General features: G+C 47.6%; 1 protein-coding gene across 7 annotated transcripts in view; it reads right to left on the bottom strand.

Moving 5' to 3' along the window:
- Positions 1–20,030, bottom strand: part of ANK1 (ankyrin 1) — a 240,830-nt gene that overhangs the window by 79,036 nt on the left and 141,764 nt on the right. The window lies entirely within an intron of this gene.

Here is a 20,030-nt window from a genome sequence, read left to right on the forward strand (position 1 = left end):
TCCCAGCTACTCAGGGGGCTGAGGTGGGAGAATCACCTGAGCCCAGGAGTTTGAGGCTACAGTGAGCTGAGATCCTGCTACTGGGTGACAGGGCCAGACCCTGTCTCAAAAATAAAAATAAAATGTAAAACATAAAATAGCCCCTTTGCCATCCCACCATTTCAAAGGTGACCAAAGAAGGCTGCCTGACAGTTAAGCTTTAGGAAAAGCAAAAAACAAACAAACAAACAAACAAACAAAACACATTTTCCTTGCCCAACCCTTAGCCCACAAGAGCAGAGCCAATTAAAATTTAACCAATTAAAGTTCCAGCTGCATCTGGTGAAGCTGCCACTGTGCTTTATGGAAGGCAGCCAAGTTCAAGTTTTATTCATCACTCTCATGCTTCCTGCTCTTCTGATCCTTGCCCTGAAAGGTCTTGAAACTTTCCGGCAAAAGCTGACATCAAGGAGTGCTACTCGGAGCCACAAATAAGTCTGACAATATGAAGGAGCAAAATATCAATTCCAACGGATGAGTCGATCTTGGCTCCGTACGGAAAATGATTTTAGTCAGTGAGCAAACTCCACCCCCTGCTTTTTTATTTTGTTCCTGTCCTCCTCCTTCCCCGCCAGCAATTTTCCCCTCCTGTCCTCCTCCTCCTCCTGGCCTCCCGTTTTGATTAATTCTGTTCTATTGCGCTCCTTTCCAGGGGAGGCCTCAGAGCCACTTCAGGCTCCGGTTCATGAAACAGATCCTCACCACCTAGATGGAGGGCTTGGTTTCTGCAGGTGTGATGTGCGGGGTCCCTGACTCACGTCCCCAAATATCTCCGCAGCCCCACCCTGCGTTCCTCGAATTCCAGCTCTCCCATTGTGTCAGGGCATCATTTTCAGGAGGTTCTTGTTCAAACACAAGTATTCTACCTGGGAGTGGGAGTGCATTAGCCCATTCACAGATTAGGCAAATTGCTTTGCCATAACTAGCAGAGGAAAGTCACCCAAAGTCATGATAGGAGAATGGAAGGGGTCCAACGCTTCTTTTATGTGGGGACCTTGGATGCAGCAAATATAACAGATGCCTTGGATGTTAGAGAAATGAGAAGGGGGGCTGCAAAGGGAACATTACCTACCTCCTATTTAGGTCAGGGCAGCCCTGCACCCTTGCCTATCAGCACAGCCAGCCTTGCCAGGGTGTGTGTGTAGGGGAGAGGGGGTGGTTCACCAAATATTTCCTCATGCAGACGCCTGAAAATGACCACTGGCCATGAGGTTTCCTCCTCCTGCAGATTTTGCACACCATTCAGTGAAGGGTCCAAAGCTGTGTGGATTCTTCTCACCCAGTGTGAATGAGTTTATTAGAGAAAGCTAGGTCAGAGCCAGTCTGGGTAATAGAGAGGGAGAAAGTGCTTGAGGGCCAGATGGGAATCCAGGAGAAGGGGAGAAAGCACTGGGCAGGCAGAAACCAATTCCCCTCCCCTTGATTTGCAAGACAAATTCACTGCAAAGCAATTTGTCGAGTGACCAGTGCGCTGAGAGCCTGGAGCCACTCTTGCTTCTGCATCTTGCAACTCTTTTCTGGGTGGGTCTGCAGGAAGGAGTCCCTGCTCCTTCTCAGAGCAGGGCGAGCTTTTTCAGGCAGCACACAGCATTTCTGCAAGCGCTCTTCCAACCCAGCGGCAGCCTTATCTAGAAGCTTCCTAGTGCTGACAGCGGATGCCCTGTGATTGCTTGGGAACTGGGTTGGTGTTTGTGGCTGTCGGCACGGCTGGAGTGACAGCCCGGCAGCTGCCGCTGGCCGCTTACTGCGGGAAGCTGACTCGCAGCGGCAGCCAGCCTTGCCTCGGTGCTGATGGCTGGGGTTTTAGTGCTTACTTGGGCAGCGCAGTCGCTCTGATGAGCATTTGTGGGTCCTGAATGCATCAAAGCCACAAAACCAGCAAGCCTGGAAAGAAATAGCTAATGCTTGCCGCTAATGCTCTGGGACGGCCGGCCCCTGCTGTTTGAGGCCAATGTCACGATTTCAATCCGGAGGGATTCTAGATATACTGTCTGACCAGAGAATGCAGGACTCGAAAGGGATATTAGAGGTCCCTGAACTCCACCCTTTCATCTGCAGCTGAGGAAGTCAAGGCCCAGAGTAGTCAAACGATTGGCAGAGGCCATGCAGCGTCTCCAGGGCACAGCCACACACAGGACCAACCTGGATTTCCCAGAAAAAAGGAGGTTTGGTTTTCTCCCCGCTAAAAACTACTGTGATAACTGGCTGGGCACGGTGGCTCACATCTGTAATCCCAGCACTTTGGGAACTGAAGCAGCCGGATCACTTGAGGGCAGGAGTTCGAGACCAGCCTGGACAGCATGGAGAAACTCTGTCTCTACTAAAAATACAACAATTAGCCAGGTGTGGTGACACGCGTCTGTGGTCCCAGCTACTCAGGAGGCTGAGGTAGGAGAACAGTTTGAACCTGGGAGGCCAAGGTTGCAGCAAGCAGAGATCACACCACTGAATTCCAGCCTGGGTGACAGAGAGAGACTCTGTCTCAAAAAAAACAAAACAAAACAAAACCCAAAACGATGTGTTTCTTTTTATCAGATGATGAAAGCATATCTTCCCTTTTCTGGTCTCCATGAAGCTTAGAGCTAACGAATGGATCTGATTGTGACCTCGGCAACTGATCTCTAGGATTTTATTCATCACTCTGATCTGCAGAAAACCCCCTTTCTTCTCTTCCTGGGTCCCATGCCTCCCTCGCAAAGGGCAGAGAGTAAGACCCTCGCCATGCAAGGGGCCGCCTGAGTAGACCTGCCTCTCGCGGAGCTGCACTCTCCCTCCATCCCAGATCCTGGCCCAGCGATCTCCTTCTTCTTTATGATTTTTAAAAAATGTTTTCCCACTTTATTGTAGATTTGTCTTTAACATAGTCACCCTAAATCACTTCCAAGTCTATTACTGTGGGGATCTGAATCCACTGTTCTCAGCAGGGCCACTGAATCAAACCCCACTGGGCACAGTTAATGAGAGAGATGCAAGATGGTCTGGGAATGCAATGCCTGTGAAAAACACATGGGGACGGGGCTGAGGAAGCACTTGTCTCAGCCACAGGTGTGGACACTGTTGCCATCAAACGCTGAGCAATTACTTAACCCAACTCAACAAATATTTATTGAGAACCTCGTCTGTGTCTGGCCCTGTGCTAGAAATGAATCAAACACAAACTGTTTCCCTTGAAGAACTCAGTTTTGTAGGGAACACGGATGCATAAAAAATAAATGCAAAATCATGTGAAAAAAGCCCCAAACAGCATGTAAAGGGGTAGAGGTGGCACAGAAGAGAAAGGAGTTGCTCTGTCAAGAAGACCCAGAAAGCTTCGCAGAGGACTTTTCAAGGCAGAGGTGCCCACCTGCACAAAGACAGAGTTGCAAGTTCATTAAAAACAGCAAGATGAGAAGTGTATCTGAGTTTAGATTCTAAACCCATAAGCTAAAATATGCTCCCAGCTCTCTCAGCAAGTGCCCTCCTCTTCCTTTCCCAAAGCATTTGGATACAACAGATGCACAAACATCCAGACCCCAGCAGCACCTCTCCTCCAGCAATTGGTCTTAGTACGTAGATGGCTGCGTCTACCTACCTAAGGGGTGGTGACAGCCACAAGTCACCACCATCTAGCAGCGGAAGTTGCTGAACACCTGAAAACGAACCTCCTGCACACACACACAAAGGAGCTTGTACAGCTGTCTTATTAAATGCATAACTAATTTATGCAGGAGACCACTTCTGATATCCAAAAGAGCATTTTGTGGATAAATACCATATTTAATACTTCCTTTTTCTTTAAGCAGATTTTTCATTGCTCAAATGAGAAGGAGGAGGAGGACTGCAAATTATGTGAGCTATTTGTTCTTAGCTGTAAGTATGGACAGAGATGAACTGTAATTTACCACCTCTTCAAAACTGAGAATCATGTTTTACTTTAGCTAAATCAAGTTTAAGTTAGCTTGGTTGCTAAAAGTAAAAGGCAGCTTGCTGAGACTTGCTTTGAATCTTTTCGGCGACTCCATCTCACCTTCACAGCCACTTTTCTTGAAGCCAAACGGCAGACAGGCTGTTAAAGGGGATTGGAGGTGTGGATAAATCACATATTTCTTCCCTCAAATAACAGGGTGTAGAAGATAAGCAAAAAGGAAGCAGAATAATATAAGAGTAAATGATTTCACTAAATTAGAAGCTGGGGAGAAAAGCAATAACTACTTGTGGCCATTTTTTAACCATATGGCTTTCCCTGGAGGAAAACACCAGTTCGCTAGAGTCTTTTTCCTACAGATACTGCCTTCTGGAGCTCCAATTACATGTGTTTTAGACCAGTTGATGTTGTTCCATAGCTCTTGGCTACTCTGTTTTGGTTTGTTTTTTCCCCCTCTTTTCTCTCTTTTCTTTCAATTTGAATTATTTCTATTGACTTATCCTCAAGTTCTTTAATTCTCTCCTCAGTTATGTCCAGTCTACTGATGAACCTGTTGAATAAATTCTTCATTTCTGAGAAAGTGTCTTTTGTTTTCAGCATTTCATTGAACTTTTTCTTATAGTTTTCATCTCTCTGCTGAAAATTTCCATCTACTCATGAATGTTATCTACTTTTCCCACTAGATACTTTAACATATTAATCATAGTTATTTTAAAGTCCATCTAATACTTCCAACATCCAACATCGTGGTCATCTCTAGGTCTGATTCTGTTTATTGCTTTGTCTCTCAACAATAGTTCATTGTTTTTTTCTTTCTTTCTTTTTTTTTGGTGTGTGATAATTTTTAGTTGAGTGCCAGACATCAAGCATAGAAGAGCAGTAGAGACTGAGGTAAATAGTATTTACGGCTGGAAATCAACATGCCTCTTCTTCTGTGATGTTGTCAGCATGGAGGTGGGAAGGCTGAGTCAATCTCAGGGGTTGACCTGAGTTTGAGTTTTGTTGTTACTTTTAGTGCACCACAGCCTTCACATTCTTACAAAGGTAGACTGCGGTTATCTTGAACTTTGAGTTGGAGCTGGGGTGCCAGGGGCTTTTTGTGTGAGTGTTCTTGACCTCCCTCAACTTGCAGCCATCCTGCATGCCTGGGCCTTAAATGAGGTAATTCTCCATGCTCCTACTCTTCTCCCAGCAGTGGCCTGCTCTTCCTTATTACAACATGTTAGGCTGGCAGGAATGGGCATGTTCTCTTTTGTCGTGCTCCAGCTTCAGTATTAGGCAGGCTCTGTACATCTGGCCCTCTAAGGTGGGATTTCTTTTCCATGTTTAGCAATCCTTCCCCCTTCTCTGTGGCAGCAAAACCTGTCTCACTTGCATTGGTCTTGGGTGAGTTTCTTGCTCCTCCCCCAGCAGTAGTCGACCCCTGCTTGGTTTTTTTGTGTTTGTTTTTGATTTTTTTTTTTTTTTTTAGATGGAGTTTCACTCTCATTGCCCAGGCTGGAGTGCAGTGGCATGATCTTGGCTCACTGCAACCTCCACCTCCCAAGTTCAAGCAATTCACCTGCCTCAACCTCCCAAGTAGCTGGGATTACAGGCGTCTGCCACCATGCCTGGCTAATTTTTTGTATTTTTAGTAGACGGGGTTTCACCATGTTGGCCAGGCTGGTCTCGAACTCCTGAACTTAGGTAGTCTACCCGTCTCGGCCTCCCAAAGTGCTGGGATTACAGGCGTGAGCCACTACGCCCAACTGCCTGCTTGTTATTGGTGTAGAATCCCGGGCCCAAAACAATCTACAGCCCCTCCCCTAGGAGTCCCAAGGTGGCTGCTCCTATCTTCCCTATAGCAGCAAGTCATTGGCAGGAATGTTTCCTACCCCTTCCCTGGCTGAGGCAGTTTGTTTCTATTCCTCCCCTAGGTCTACGGTCTAAGGATTGGTGTATCTCTGTATGCGTGCACTCTATATACACATTCATGTAATCACCACCCCTCAATGTCTACTTCAAATTAAGGTTCCTGAGTTGGTGCAGTGAGTGCTGGATAAGCCAGCTCAGGCCTCTGGGGCTGACACACGGGTCTTTGCTCAACCATGTCCCCTGGGATACAGACGCAAACCAGGCCCAACTGGCAGACCTGTGGGCTTCAGCCTGGGGCCAGGCACTGCCTCCCACACCTGGACAGCACTGGATTAACAGGCCTGCTCTTACAGGTAGGCTGGGCTGGCTTCTGGCCATGCAGGGATCTCTGGTCCCCAGGAGGGGGACAGGGCAGGTGAGGATGCTGGGTGGGTGGGGAAGAGCAATTGCCTCGTTCACCTCATGCACCCATGGGGACCTGGGAGTCCCATTTACAGATGGGTGGGGCTTCCAACCCACTCCACCCAGAACTGGGCTTCCCTCCTCTCAGCGCCCCATGGAGGTAGGGGAGGTGAGGCCTGTTTTATTCTCAGAATAAATGTTACCACAATTTCAAAAATAAAAATAAAGATGAGAGGGTCTGTTTTTGCTTCACATGAGGGAAAGAGCTGGAGAAGCGGTGAAAGCTTTGTGTCCGTTCCTCCCTCCACCCCTGCCTGCACAGTCAGAGGTCACCTCCTACACACCTGGCTGCCGAGGGGGCCTCCTCTGGCTCCTGACGTATCCCAATACTTCTCATGGGGGGCCCGTGGAGAAAAGCCTGTTCCAGACACACCAGCCCACACTTGGCCTTCAAGAACATTTAAGATTTTGGTGGCTGGGTGTGATGGTTTTTAATCCCAGCACTTTGGGAGGCTGAGGTGGGAGGATCCCTTGAGCCCAGCAGTTCAAGGCTGCAGTGAGCTATGATTGCACCACTGTCCTTGAGCCTGAGTGGTGAAGTGAGACCTTACCTGAAAAAAAAAAAAAAGATTTTGGCTTGTATGGTGAACACCTCTCTTTCCTGACCTCTGCCAAAGCTGAAGCAATTTACGTGGCCCGCTTCTTAGAGGGCTTTGCCTCTGTTTGAAATTCTGTTTACTTGGCTGCCTTACTACCTCAGGCAGGCATGAGATGGGTTCAGGAAAAAACAATCACTTTGTAAATTATCGAGCTTTTTGTCATCGTCAGGGTAGGAGCCATGCTCTCTGCAGCCTTCTGCATCCTACATACTCTCTGTACTGAGCCCTTAAGGCCAGCTGTCCCCATATGATCTCTTTCCACATGGTCCTAACACAGGAGATAACCTTTTAAGGCTCTTTTTGGCAAAAATCTTCATGCCAAGCACACACACCTAGAGCTGTGCATCTGCCTTTGCTCTTTTTCAGGTGGAATGTCAACTGACAGGATTGTTCTGAAAAGCGATCTGTGTGATGGGCGGGGAAGGAGACCTCAGCTAGGCTATGTTTCTTTTAACATTTTTAAGAAGAAGAAGAAAAAAGTCACATTCAGCCTGATTAATTCAATGTGGAGTATTTTCTTGCACCAACTGTGAGAAATTCCATTGGCAAAATACACAATTCCAGACATTTGTTCTCGTTAAATTATTCCTCTGTTTAGCTCTTCTGATTGCCCCAGTTGCACTAATTGATTTCCAAATGTATGAATACAGGAGACACGGGGAATTTAACTCTTCCTGTCAAGAGAAGGGGAACGGTTTGAAATAGAAAGGCCTCGGTGTCTCTGCAAAACTGCAAGAACATCTCAAAAGCGAATGCCTACATTCCCATGAGGACACACAGCCCTCACACCTCCTTTCCACGCAGCTGTTTATTTCACCCGTGCACAAGGCTGGCCCTGCCTCTATGGAGCAGGCAGCTTCAGCTGCATCCCGTGACTGAGGACCTCCCCACCCCACACCTCCTGAAATTCACTGCTCAGTCCCCCACTCCCTTTCTTTGAGCTGTGTTTCCAGAGAACCTAGGCAATATGTTCATATAACACTTGGGAAACACAAACTTTGCATCAATCAATATCTATTATCCAATGATTGGTCGAGCCAGGCCCAGAGGCAAGGGAGGCACTGGCCAGGGGAAGATGTTATGGGGATGGAAGGCACCGCAGTCCTAGAAAGAATAGGCCCGATAGCAGTGGCAGAGACACCAAGGAGTCTGAGGACCCCAGAGTGAATAAAATGAAAGATGAGAAAAGAAATGCCTAGATGCTTTTACCTTTACCCATGCAGGCAGCAAAGATCCAGGCAGAAGATCTTGCCTGTGATAAGGAGGAAGGTGTCTACATAGTGGACTCTTCTATTTAATATCCTAGGTTAGTGGGATATATTTCATATCCCACTTTCCTATTCAATTTGGATTCTCTGTTGAGTTATTATAAACAAACAAGTGCTATACTCGATGTCACAGAAGCTTAATTCCCCAAATAGCAACCAACTTGTACATGTGTGACCTCTGGCTTTGCTCTATTATTGGTCCTTGTTTGTGGAGTGAGACCACAACAGAATATATTACATTTGCAGGTCTGCAGCCCTGCAGCAGAGTAGGAGAGAAGAGCCTAAACTGGGGTTACAGAGAGGAAAAGAAGGACTGGAGTGACTGCCATACTTACTCCAAATCCTGAAACTGATGAGAATGAAAGAAAGAGCAGGGAAGAAAGTAAGGCAAAGACCATGGAGCCACAGGAGGCAGAGCAGATGATGGGAAGGGAAGGAGCGACGGCGTGATAGTTTGTCTAGAAGAGGAAATGAACTGAGACACATCAAAAAAATTACTAGAGCTATATAAGTTTTGATTTCTTTCCTCAAATCGCCTACATCAAATTTTCAACCAAAACAGAAATGAAATCAAAGCTGAAGGAGTGCTTTCCCATCTTCCCTTCTCATCCTTCTCCTTCCCTCCCCACCCAGCTGGAGATGTCGGCCTTAGAGGGCAGTGAACAGAGAGGTGCCCTGCAGGGCATGGGCAGCAGCGTGTCTGGGGTCTGAGAAAGAGGACAGCTAATGGAGTGGTTGGGAGGTTGTCACACTGAACAAACAAGTCAGTGAATATGTTAAGGAGGACGGGCATCAGTGGCATTCAGGCCTCCTGCTGTCTGAAGGACTGTACAAACATGGGGAGAGGAAAGGCTAGAAAGAATTCTGAGCACTGGGCTGGAACCAGAAATATTGGTGTGATCTCATTGATTCTTCATATATATATATATATACATAGACAACTGTAGACGTAGTTAGCAGACTCGTGTATGCATACACGCATGCACACAGACATATGACAACCCGGAGCAATGGGCTCATCGGGGGCTGGACCCTGGTGTCTAAGTGCTGTCTCCACTAACAGGAACCAGGGATCTTTGGAGAAGTGCTGAGCCAGGGCTGGGGCAGGGCAAGTACAAAATGGGCCTGGGGCACCTTGTGCCAGAAAGTAGGAAAATGCTCAAGGAATGATGAGGACATGTCAAAGGATGAAGAAGCCAACTGATGGGAAGGACTTTTATTGGCCCAGCTTAGACTTGACCATTAAAATAAGTCATGGGAGTATCAGGTTGAAATGAAGACAAATCCATAGGAGACAAATCCATGAGTACAAACAGCTCGACACAAATAAAGAAAAAATAAATTAATGGGGAGAAGAAAAAGCTTATCCTTTAGTAGAACGCCAGCTAAAAAATGTAGAAGACATGATGGAAATGAGGAATCACTGTCTGGAGCCACCACAGCAGTAGCTGATACAGGCAGATGTCATTAATGGGCTCCCATCAATGGATCCCTTTAGACTGAAATATTTCCCTCCCTCAACACAATACTGATCAATTACAAAGGGAAAAGCAGTGAACTTATAGTAGAAAAACGTGGCTGGCACCAACTTTACTTGGTGATCAAGATTAACATCCCCAGGAGTGGGGAGGGAGCATGATTTCTTTTTTTTTTCTTTTTTTTTTGAGACAGAGTCTTGCTCTGTTGCCCAGGCTGGAGTGCAGTGGTGCAATCTCGGCTCACTGCAAGCTCCGCCTCCCGGGTTCACACCATTCTCCTGCCTCAGCCTCCCAAGTAGCTGGGACTACAGGCCCGCCACCACGCCCAGCTAATTTTTTTATATTTTTAGTAGAGACGGGGTTTCACAGTGTTCGCCAGGATGGTCTCGATCTCCTGACCTCGTGATCTGCCCACCTCAGCCTCCCAAAGTGCTGGGATTACAGGCGTGAGCCTCCGCGCCCGGTGGGAGCATGATTTCTATGGTATTCCTGTCCAGCATGGCCATATGGCCATGAGGCAGCATCAGACAGACAGCTGAGGCTCAAACTACAGCATGGAAAACAGTCAAACACATGAGAAATGGGCATGCTGAGGGCCTATTCCAGATGGAAGGAGGCTGATGAGACATGACAACTAAATGCAAAATATCTTCCTGGAGAGATTTCTGAACCAGAGAAAGAGAGACAGAAAAAGGTGGAGGGGAACAGAGACAGCGTGAGAAAACAGACAGAGACAGAGAGACAGAGAGGAAAGGATGGAGGGGAGCAGGAAAGGGAGCAGAGGGAGAAAGAAGAAGGGGCGGGGAGATGTGAAGGAAGGAGGCACAGAGAGAGGGAGAAATTGTCGGAGAAGGGACAGTTAGCAAAATCCTAATGGAGTCTGTGGATTGGATGGTTGTGTTGCATCAGTGTTGATTTCCAGATTGGCAGGCACGTGGGATGGATACGTGGGAAAGTGCCCTTACTTTTGGATGGTGTACACTGGACTGTCTGGAGATGTGCCGAATCAGGTCGCATGTCCTGCATTATAGACAGATGAACAGGGACAGGAAGTGTAGAAGAACGGGCGTAGATAATGCAGACACGGGAGATGCGGGAATTCTCTGTACGTTCTTGTAACTTTTCTATAGATTCGGAACTACTAAACAATTTTTTAGTGGGAGGTAAGGAGGAGTGGTGGTGAGGTGCAGAGGCTGCTGGAGGAGAGGAGTGATGTTGTGGGGGTAATTCTGGGGTCTATGTAGGGGACAGGTGGCCTGCTGGGGCTTCTACACATTTTGGGAATCACAGCCAGTATGAAGTTATAATTACATCTATCTGTCCTGGTTTTTCCTTTCTTTCTTTTAGAGATGGGGTCTTGCTATGTTGCCCAGGATGGAGTACTATGGCTATTCACAGCTCACCACAAACCTCAAACTCCTGGGCTCAGGCGATCCTCCTGAGTAGCTGGGACTACAGGTGCAGGGCCATGTCTGGCTAATTTGTTTTTTAATGTTTAATTTTTAAATTATTTATTTGTTCTGTAGGACAAGGTCTCACTATGTTGCTCAGGCTGGTCTTGAACTCCTGGGCTCAAGCCATCCTCCCGCCTCAGCCTTCTGAGTGGCTGGGCATCTGTCCTATTTGTAAAGGAACTGTGAGGCACGACCTTTACTGGAGTTCTGATATTATTCCAGGATGGAAACCCCAGAGTGCAATCAAACACGCTAAGAGAACAGCCCTCAGCCCACAGGGAAACCCGCTGATGGGGGAGACCTCTTCTGGAGGGCAGGCCTCTCGTTCTGCGGGGCCATACCACCTGCAGCCTCTTTCTAACCCAGATAGTTTATGGCTCCCCAGAGACTGCTTGGTGGGAAAGGTCTGCTAAAAATATATGATCTTGGAATCTAATGAATCAGAAGCCAGGCAGAGCTGAAGCAACTGCCATAACCCTAGTGGAAAATCACACCTGATCTCCTTTGCAAATCTGTCTCTTGCCTAGGGACAGGAAAGACAGAATAAGAGAAGAAACTGAGAGGACAGCACAAACTCAGAGAGAGGTGGCGCAGATGGAAAGGGAGGCAACCGGCTCTGAGCATTTTCTCTGTTTGCTTTGTTGCAATCTAACTTTAGCCCTCCTGCCCAGGTAGCGCTTAGGATTCACAGTTTGCTGGATACTCATGAGGAGGAAAAACACTCTAATCCTTTTCATTACCTTAAGAAAAAGGAATGCACAACGATTTTAGAGCTCTGCAAGGAAATGAATCAACCTCAGCTCACCTTCTTTCTATTTTGATTGTACAGAACTCGCAGCAGCCCTGTGCTCTGAGAAATCCTGCAGCTCAGCAGCAAATCAACTGCAGAGGCTGATGGGCCCTTGGGAAGGTGGAGGAGGAAGTGTGAGCTCGAGTTAATGAGAGAATGGGACTCTGAAATGCAGCTCAGCAGCTAAGAATATCTCCTATGGACTAGAAAGAGCATCTATGCCCGAGATCTTGGTATTCTTTAAAAAAAAAAAAAAAAGACCCAGACCTTTAGAAGAAGAGCAGTGGGGTCAGGAGAAAAGAACCCTGGGCTTCTAAACTGTCCTTATCTATGACCTCCCAGGCTTCAATTTATGCTGCTTTGCAATGACAAAACTGCTCTGAGCTTCCAGTTTCGTCTGAATTCCATAATTCCAAGAATAAGACAACGTAACAGCTTGCAGAAAAGAGTTAAGCTATGTGTTTTGCATGTACAGAAAAGATAATATGCCAAGATTCATATAAACTGTTAACAGTGGTTTCGCAGAACGTAAGGGAGTTAAAATCAGAGCCAAGGCTTGTCAAAACGGACAGAAAGGGTTTACACCAAAGAAGTCAATCGAATGCAAACAATCGTGGCCAATTCTCATTCCTCCTCTAGTCTCATCACAACCATGGGATCTGCTTTCAGCGTTTCCTCTAACAACCAGAGAGGCGAATCTTCCTCAAGGCCCAGACCGAGTGTCATTTTGCCTGTGACTTTACCTGTCCCCTCTCTTTGCCACACTGTACCTTATTTCTAGCCCCCTAAAAGTGGATTGCTTTCTTGGCCATGTTCCACGGACCTTGATAACTCTCTCAAGACCCTCATCACACAGAATTGCATTTATCTGCGCTTGTGTCTGTCTATCCCAAAGGCCTGAATTCTTTGAGATCCTATGTTTTGCTCACCTTGGTAATCAGGTCCTAGCATGGAGCCTGGTGCATAAGGTTTGCAGAATTCAATGCACCTTCATGGAACCTGCCACACACAGGCCTATCTTTTTTCTTTGTCTCTAAGCACTATGAAGATCATGTCTAGTCTTCATATTCTAAATTCCTAGAGCAATGAAACCATAATGTGGAGTTTAGAGAGTGTGTGTTCCTTGCACTACGTTCCGGATCGTTCCTGAAGGTGCTAGTCACCCTTTTCCCAGTCCCTAGGATTCCATGGAATGTCCCTGCTGTGACTACAAATGAAGATTTTTATGTAACTGAACTGGTCAATTAGCTCTTCCTTGGCTGCAGAGGAAGGGAAAATGAAACCAGTCTGGGGCAGATCACCCAGAACAATAACAGGCTTGCTGCACAGTGTCAAATCCATCCTCTGAGTCAGTACAGAGGCTTGGGCTGGGTGTCTCAGTCCTGGGCTCTGAGACTCTTCACCTCTCTGAGTCTCCCCAGCCTCCCTGGTCAAGCACCTGCTCTAACCAACTCTCAGGGTGACATCAGCATTGACGGTGTCGCAGGTACCAGGTGCCAGGCATAGGGGCACCTAGCTGCATATCTGGTTTAACTATTTAACACAGAACACTCTTCTCCCAGGTGAGGGCTCCAATGAAACGTTCTTTCTTCCTCATCCCTATTCCAGAGCTGCACCAAGGCAGCAAGTCTAAAGAAGTTTAATACCACAACACCATCATTTTAGGAAGGCTTTCTGTGTGTTTTTGGGGTGCAGGTAGGATCAGAGAACTATGTAGTTTAATACATTTTTCTATGCCTGTCAACAGTTCCTAAGAAAAAGACAACGACAGAGAAAAGTGCCAGGTTCTAGATCTATACAGATCTAGCTCTAACCTCCTTAGCTGGATTGACCACCATCCTCACCCTCTTTCATTTCATGTACCCCAACCTCCCCGAACTGCCCCCTGCCCCAGTGCCCTTTGGCACTCCAGCCTTTGCAGTCTGTTCCTTCTCACAGCAATTCCTGTTTCCCAGTTCTGTACTCGGAGACTTGTATCCTTCCTTCACAACCTTTCTCTGACTCATTAGCAAGCCAGCCACTACCCTTAGACAAGAAACGACATAAGGGCAGGTCCCAGGACCTGCTCATCTTTGACTGGCTGGCTCTTGGAACATTAGAACAGCTCAAAAAATATTTGTTGAATGAAGGCAGGCGCGGTGGCTTACGCCTGTAATCCCAGCACTTTGGGAGGCTAAGGCGGGCAGATCACGAGGTCAGGAGATCAAGACCATCCCAGCTAACACAGTGAAACCCCGTCTCTACTAAAAATACAAAAAATTAGCCGGGCGTGGTGGCGGGCGCCTGTAGTCCCAGCTACTTGGGGGGCTGAGGCAGGAGAATGGCATGAACCTGGGAGGCGGAGCTTGCAGTGAACAGAGATCCTGCCACTGCCCTCCAACCTGGGCGACAGAGCAAGACTCCATCTCAAAAAAAAAAAAAATTGTTGAATGAATGATTACATGGACAAAAACATCTCCTGTACTCCTTCAGGATGGCACTTACGATACTGAATTTGTAATCTTTTATCTGTAAGCTGGACCTTTTACCTGCCTCTGAGTTCTTTGAAAACAGGGCACGAATTTATTCATTTTGGTTAGCCCTAGTCTCTAGCATGGTGCATGGATCATTGTAACTGGTCAATAAATGTTTGCAGAATAAATGAATGAGCAGAGAAATTTCATCTTGGACTTTTTTTTTTTTTTGAGACGGAGTCTTGCTCTGTTGCCCAGGCTGGAGTGCAGTGGCACAATCTCGGCTCACTGCAACCTTCGCCTCCCGGGTTCAAGTGATTCTCCTGCCTCAGACTACCAAGTAGCTAGGATTGTAGGCACCCACGACCATGCCCGACTAATTTTTTATTTTTAGTAGAGATGGAGTTTCACCATGTTGGTCAGGCTGGTCTCAAACTCATGACCTCAGGTGATCCACCCGCCTCAGCCTCCCAAAGTGCTGGGATTACAGGCATGAGCTACTGTGCCTGGCCTCATCTTGGACTTCTTCTTTTTTTTTTTTGAGATGGAGTTTCTCCCTTGTTGCCCAGGCTGGAGTGCAATGGTGCGATCTCAGCTCACCACATCCTCCACCTCCCAGGTTCAAGTGATTCTCTTGCCTCAGCCTCCTGAGTAGCTGGGATTACAGGCATGCGCCACAACACTTGGCTAATTTTGTATTTTCAGTAGAGACAGGGTTTCTCCATGTTAGTCAGGCTGGTCTCGAACTCCTGACCTCAGGTGATCTGCCCGCCTCGGCTTCCCAAAGTGCTGGGATTACAGGCGTGAGCCACCACGCCCAGCCTCATCTTGGACTTCTTAAGCCCAACTCCCCAAATCCAAAGTCATACAGCATAAGATATTCAGAAGTAACTTCAAGACCTCAGTTTCCTGAGCTATAAAATGGAAATTGAATGCCGTGAGCTCCACTAAGCCCTAAGATTCTATAGCTTGGAAAGGTCGTAATTATCACCATCACCAGAGTACAAGAAATCCTGATCAAAAGACTTGGAATTTGGCTGCTGTAGAAAGTACTACACTGTAGCAGAAATTATTGTTATAGGTGCTCCATTTATTCCAAATGCCCGCAACCCTTTACCTTCAAGATAAACATTAGGGCTTCCTAATGCACTTGTGGAACTTTAGGGCACATCCAGGGAGTTGGCATGGTTTCACGTGCTTTCCTGGGCTGGGTTTTCGCACTGGAAATCATGTATGCTTTTGTGATCATTCAGATGGTCGAGCTTCTGGACACTGCAGCAAATATTGCCAAATACTCGACCCGTGGGGCTAATGCCAGCATCTGAGCCATGCTTATTGCAGGCTCATTATCCTAAGTATGCACGATTGCACACGGCTTTTACAAAGTGATGGTGCTTAGTCTAGTTCCTACGTGGACTAAGTATAAAATATATAAGCTTTCACCATTCACAGCTACAGCAAACAACATTGCTGCTTTTTTTTTTCCACACAGTCTGTCAACTGGGTTTATGAGCACATGCTATAGGTTAAGCAGGATCCTGACACAGAGCAATGAGGAAAGCAAAGCCCTCTCCCCTTAAGGTGCCTACAATTTAGTGAAGACAAAAATAAGCAGACACATAAACGCATATGAAGGCACGCAGTAACAAGCACTATGGAGAAAAATGAGACAGGCAAAGAGGACCAACAGTGCCTGGGCTGCTCTGGGAAGTCTTCACTTTGAACTCTGCCTTACGCTGAGTTGTGGATGACGAGGCTTCTCCTTTTCATGGAAGATTATCTCCTGGAGTCTCAAGCCCTTTCTTTGCTATCAGGAAGGCCAAATGAACCAGCAAGTGTCAGCATCATCGGAATAGAACAGAAAACTAAAACAGTGAGGCTTTTTGCTCCCAGGATTCCAGCTCACGGCCCCCAGTGGAACATCCATGTCAATCTGACAATTGTAGGAATTCAGGGGACACAGGCCGGCACTGCTCTTTTCTGGTTTTATTTTATTTGGTTGACTCATCAATGTGTATAGTCAGTTACTTCATCCCAGAAAGTATTTTTGTATTGCTATAGTCTCCATGAGAAAAAATTTTGATTTGATATTAATCTAACAATAATTCTGGAAACTGAGCATGTGAAGCTAATATGGGTCTGTGCACAATTATGTGGCCATTTATTAAGACAAATGCCAGAGCATCTACCATAGGACACATCCTATGCCAGGCGCTGTGGAGAAACAGAGTCCCCAATCATGGGTTTTGCCTCACCGCGGCTTGGAGCCCACCAGGAGAGGGAAGACCTGCTCGATGTTACCAAGCCACATAGTAGGACCAGCTAGGCTTGAGCCTTAAGAGAGGTACTGACACATCACAAAGGCAGGAATGGCTTCAAGCTATGGGGATCAAGGCTGTCTTCACAGTGGCTGTTGAGCTGAGATGGAACCTCCCAACCCATTGCTATGTGGCTGCTCTAGCTGGAAGAATGACCCATTCCCAGGCTGCGTAAGGAGCCCCGGCAAAATGTGTGCTGAGACCAACACATCTGGGGTGATGACACTCCAAGCCTGGGCAGCAAGTCCTCTGGCCTCCCTACCTCTCCTCTCTTCCCATTATTCAAAGCCACCCCGGGGTCCCACCTGGCCCCCGCACCAGTCTCCTCACCAGTCTTGCCGCTCCTGTCCCTGTGCTCTGAGTCTATCCTCCACACAGCAGCGAGGGCAATTGTTTAGAAACCTCCATCAGCATAAGCATCAAGAGGTGCAACACCTTCAAATGACTTCACCCTTATGGCAAAATCTAAGCCCTCACCAATGCAAGCCCTCTTTGATCTGACCCCAGGCACTCCTCCAACCCCCCTGCCTACCACCTTCCCTTCCATCACTCAACTCCAGCCTCACTGTTCCCCAAGCAAACCACTCTTACTCCTGCCCCAGGGCCTTTGCACGTGTTTCCTGCTCTCCCAAGAATACTGTTCCCCAGAAACCACATGGCGCTCTCCCTTACTTCTTCCAGACCTCTTGAAAGTCGTCTCCCTAGAGAGCCCTCCCAACCACCCCACCGAAATAGTCACCTTGACCTTCCTCCTCCCCAGTGTCTACCATCAGCTGACTTCATGTATGTGCCCATCCTCTTAGCTATTGTCTATTTCCTTCACCAGCATGCACAGGCCACGAGCGCGCAGACTATTTTGTCTGTCTTGTTCAGTGCCTAGAATAGGCCTGGCACAGAGTGGGTGTTTAATGAGCGCTGTGGAATGACCCCACACAGGCGAGTGGGAGTATATTCAACATGCCTTTCCTCCCTGCTCTCATCAGCCCCCGCCAGCACTCGACTTCCTCGAAGGCTGAATGACTTCCAAATATCTATCTTTGGGCTGGACCTCTTATCTGAGTTCCAGGCTCAAATATCCAACTGCTTACTATATATTTCTGCTTGGATTCCTCAGAGCCTCCTTACCAGGATCTGGAACAGCTCTGCTCTTGACTCCTCCCCCATGTTTCCACACACCCGTCTGCTCCCAGCATCCCTCATTTAGCGGATGGTGCCACCACCCACCTGCCGTGGAAGCCAGCCCTCGGAAAGTCTTTCTTGAGTCTACTTCCCCTCAGTGCCCCATCCAATCCATCACCCAAGCCTGCTTGGCTTTGCTCCATCTCCACAGCCATGACCCTCATCCAAGCTGCCCACACGTCCCTCCTGTGCTGCTGGGCACACACAGGCCCCCCACCCACTGCACCGCTGGGCCCTCCACCTGTTTTCCATGCGGTAGCCAGTGAGACCCTTTAAAGCACAACCCTGATCACGTCACTCCTGTGCTTGAATCTGTGGTTCACTTTCCTCTATGCTCGGGAGAAAGACTAGAATCCTTCATGTGGCTTCTACAAGGGGGGATATTCAACCAGGACACAGCAATACAGCTGTGCAGGTGTTAAATGCTGAAACGCTCCACTCCTCCAGGTCAGTGGCCACTGCCACAGGCTCTTTTTTTTTTTTTTTTGAGACAGAGTCTTGCTCTGTTGCCCAAGCTGGAATGCAGTGGCTCGATCTCGGCTCACCACAACCTCTGCCTCTTGGGTTCAAGAGATTCTCTTGCATCTCAGCTTCCCAAGTAGCTGGAATTACAGGTGCCTGCCATCATGCCCGGCTAATTTTTTATTTTAGTGGAGACTAAATAGTTCCATCATGTAGGCCAGGCTGGTCTCGAACACTTGACCTCAGGTGATCTGCCCACCTCGGCCTCCCAAAGTGCTGAGATTACAGGCATGAGCTATCGCGCCCGGCCTGTTGCAGGCTCTTAAGTACCCCATCCCTGCTGCTCTGGCCACTGTCCCCCTCCCCCAGACCCCTTCCCCTCAGTCAGCAACTACAGGGTTAACATCTGGTGCAGCTGGTGAGCACACACATGCATGCACACACACTGCTCTGGCCCAGGGGCACGCTGTCCCAGTTGTTTATAATTTCAACTTCTAGTTTAGATTTGGGGGTACCTGTGCAGGTTTGTTACATGAATGTACTGCATGACACTGAGGTTTGGAGGGCATATGATCCTGTCACCCAGGTAGTGAACACAGTACCCAATAGTTAGTTTTTCCACCCATGCCCTCCTCCCGCCCTCCCACACCCATAGTTCCCAGTGTCTCCTGTTCCCATCTTTACGTCCCTGTCTCTGTCGCTGAGTGTTGTGACTCTCGCCCCTACCTGTAAGCTCCAGCACAATCCCAGCTCCACCTTGCCTGGCTTCTCGTGCTGTCTGCACTACACCCACTCTGGCCTTCCTTCAACCCTCTGCTCCTTTCTCTGCCTCTGGGGCTTTGCACAGGCTGCTCTCTAAGACCAGCATGTTCTCCCTTGCTTCACCTTATTTGCCCCTGCTCCTCCCTCACCTCAGCTGTCTCTTCCTCATGGTAGCCTTCTCTGACCTCTGACTCTAGGGCAGTCCTCTCATATACTCTCTGCCTTCCATTCATGGTTCCTAACATAGTTTTTGGTATGCATATCTGTTTGTGTCGTTATTTGATTAATAGCTCTCACTGCCAATAGACTACAGTTCAGAACGGATAAGGAACGTGACTTTAAAATGAAATTATTCTATCCCTTCAGCCCATCTCTCCATATACACATGGAGATGCACAGGAAGTACATCGGACACAGGCATCTAAAGTGCAAACAATAAATTTTAAAATTGGCATTCATATAAGGGGGTTCCTGTATGCACACATGTGTGTGTTCTTACATATAAATTTCTTCTTTTCTGTAGACATGGTAATGATAATGATGATAGAACATTAGTAGACACAGTCTATGCAACAAGGAACTGCCCTGAATATTCAGACATCTCTTATATAAGCCAAGAGTTCCTCTTTCCACGCTACTTAGAGTAATTACTTCCTATTATGGCAAACAGTACGCATTCTTTCCACAAAAACATACTATTTGAAAGTGTGTTACTTATGTAAGGATAAGTATTTGCCCTGTTACCGCCACCACAGTCCATCAGCTCAGAAGATTCAAGCCGAAAGCAAATTCTCTTGCCATGACCCCGGGACAAGAGCTTGCTTTTATGCGTGTTTTAAAGAGCAGAAAGCTCTAGTAGCATTAAGAGGCTGGCCCTGTGCACATTACGCAGATGCAGGATCGTCCCGCTGGGTGCATTCGTGGGTTTCATGCAGGCATGGGTTCAGCCACTGCAGTCCCTCCCCCACCACCAGGACTCTCCCTGCAACAGCAAAACCAAACTGCCCT

This window comes from Pan paniscus, chromosome 7 (assembly GCF_029289425.2).
Source record: "Pan paniscus chromosome 7, NHGRI_mPanPan1-v2.0_pri, whole genome shotgun sequence".
NCBI lineage: Eukaryota > Metazoa > Chordata > Mammalia > Primates > Hominidae > Pan > Pan paniscus.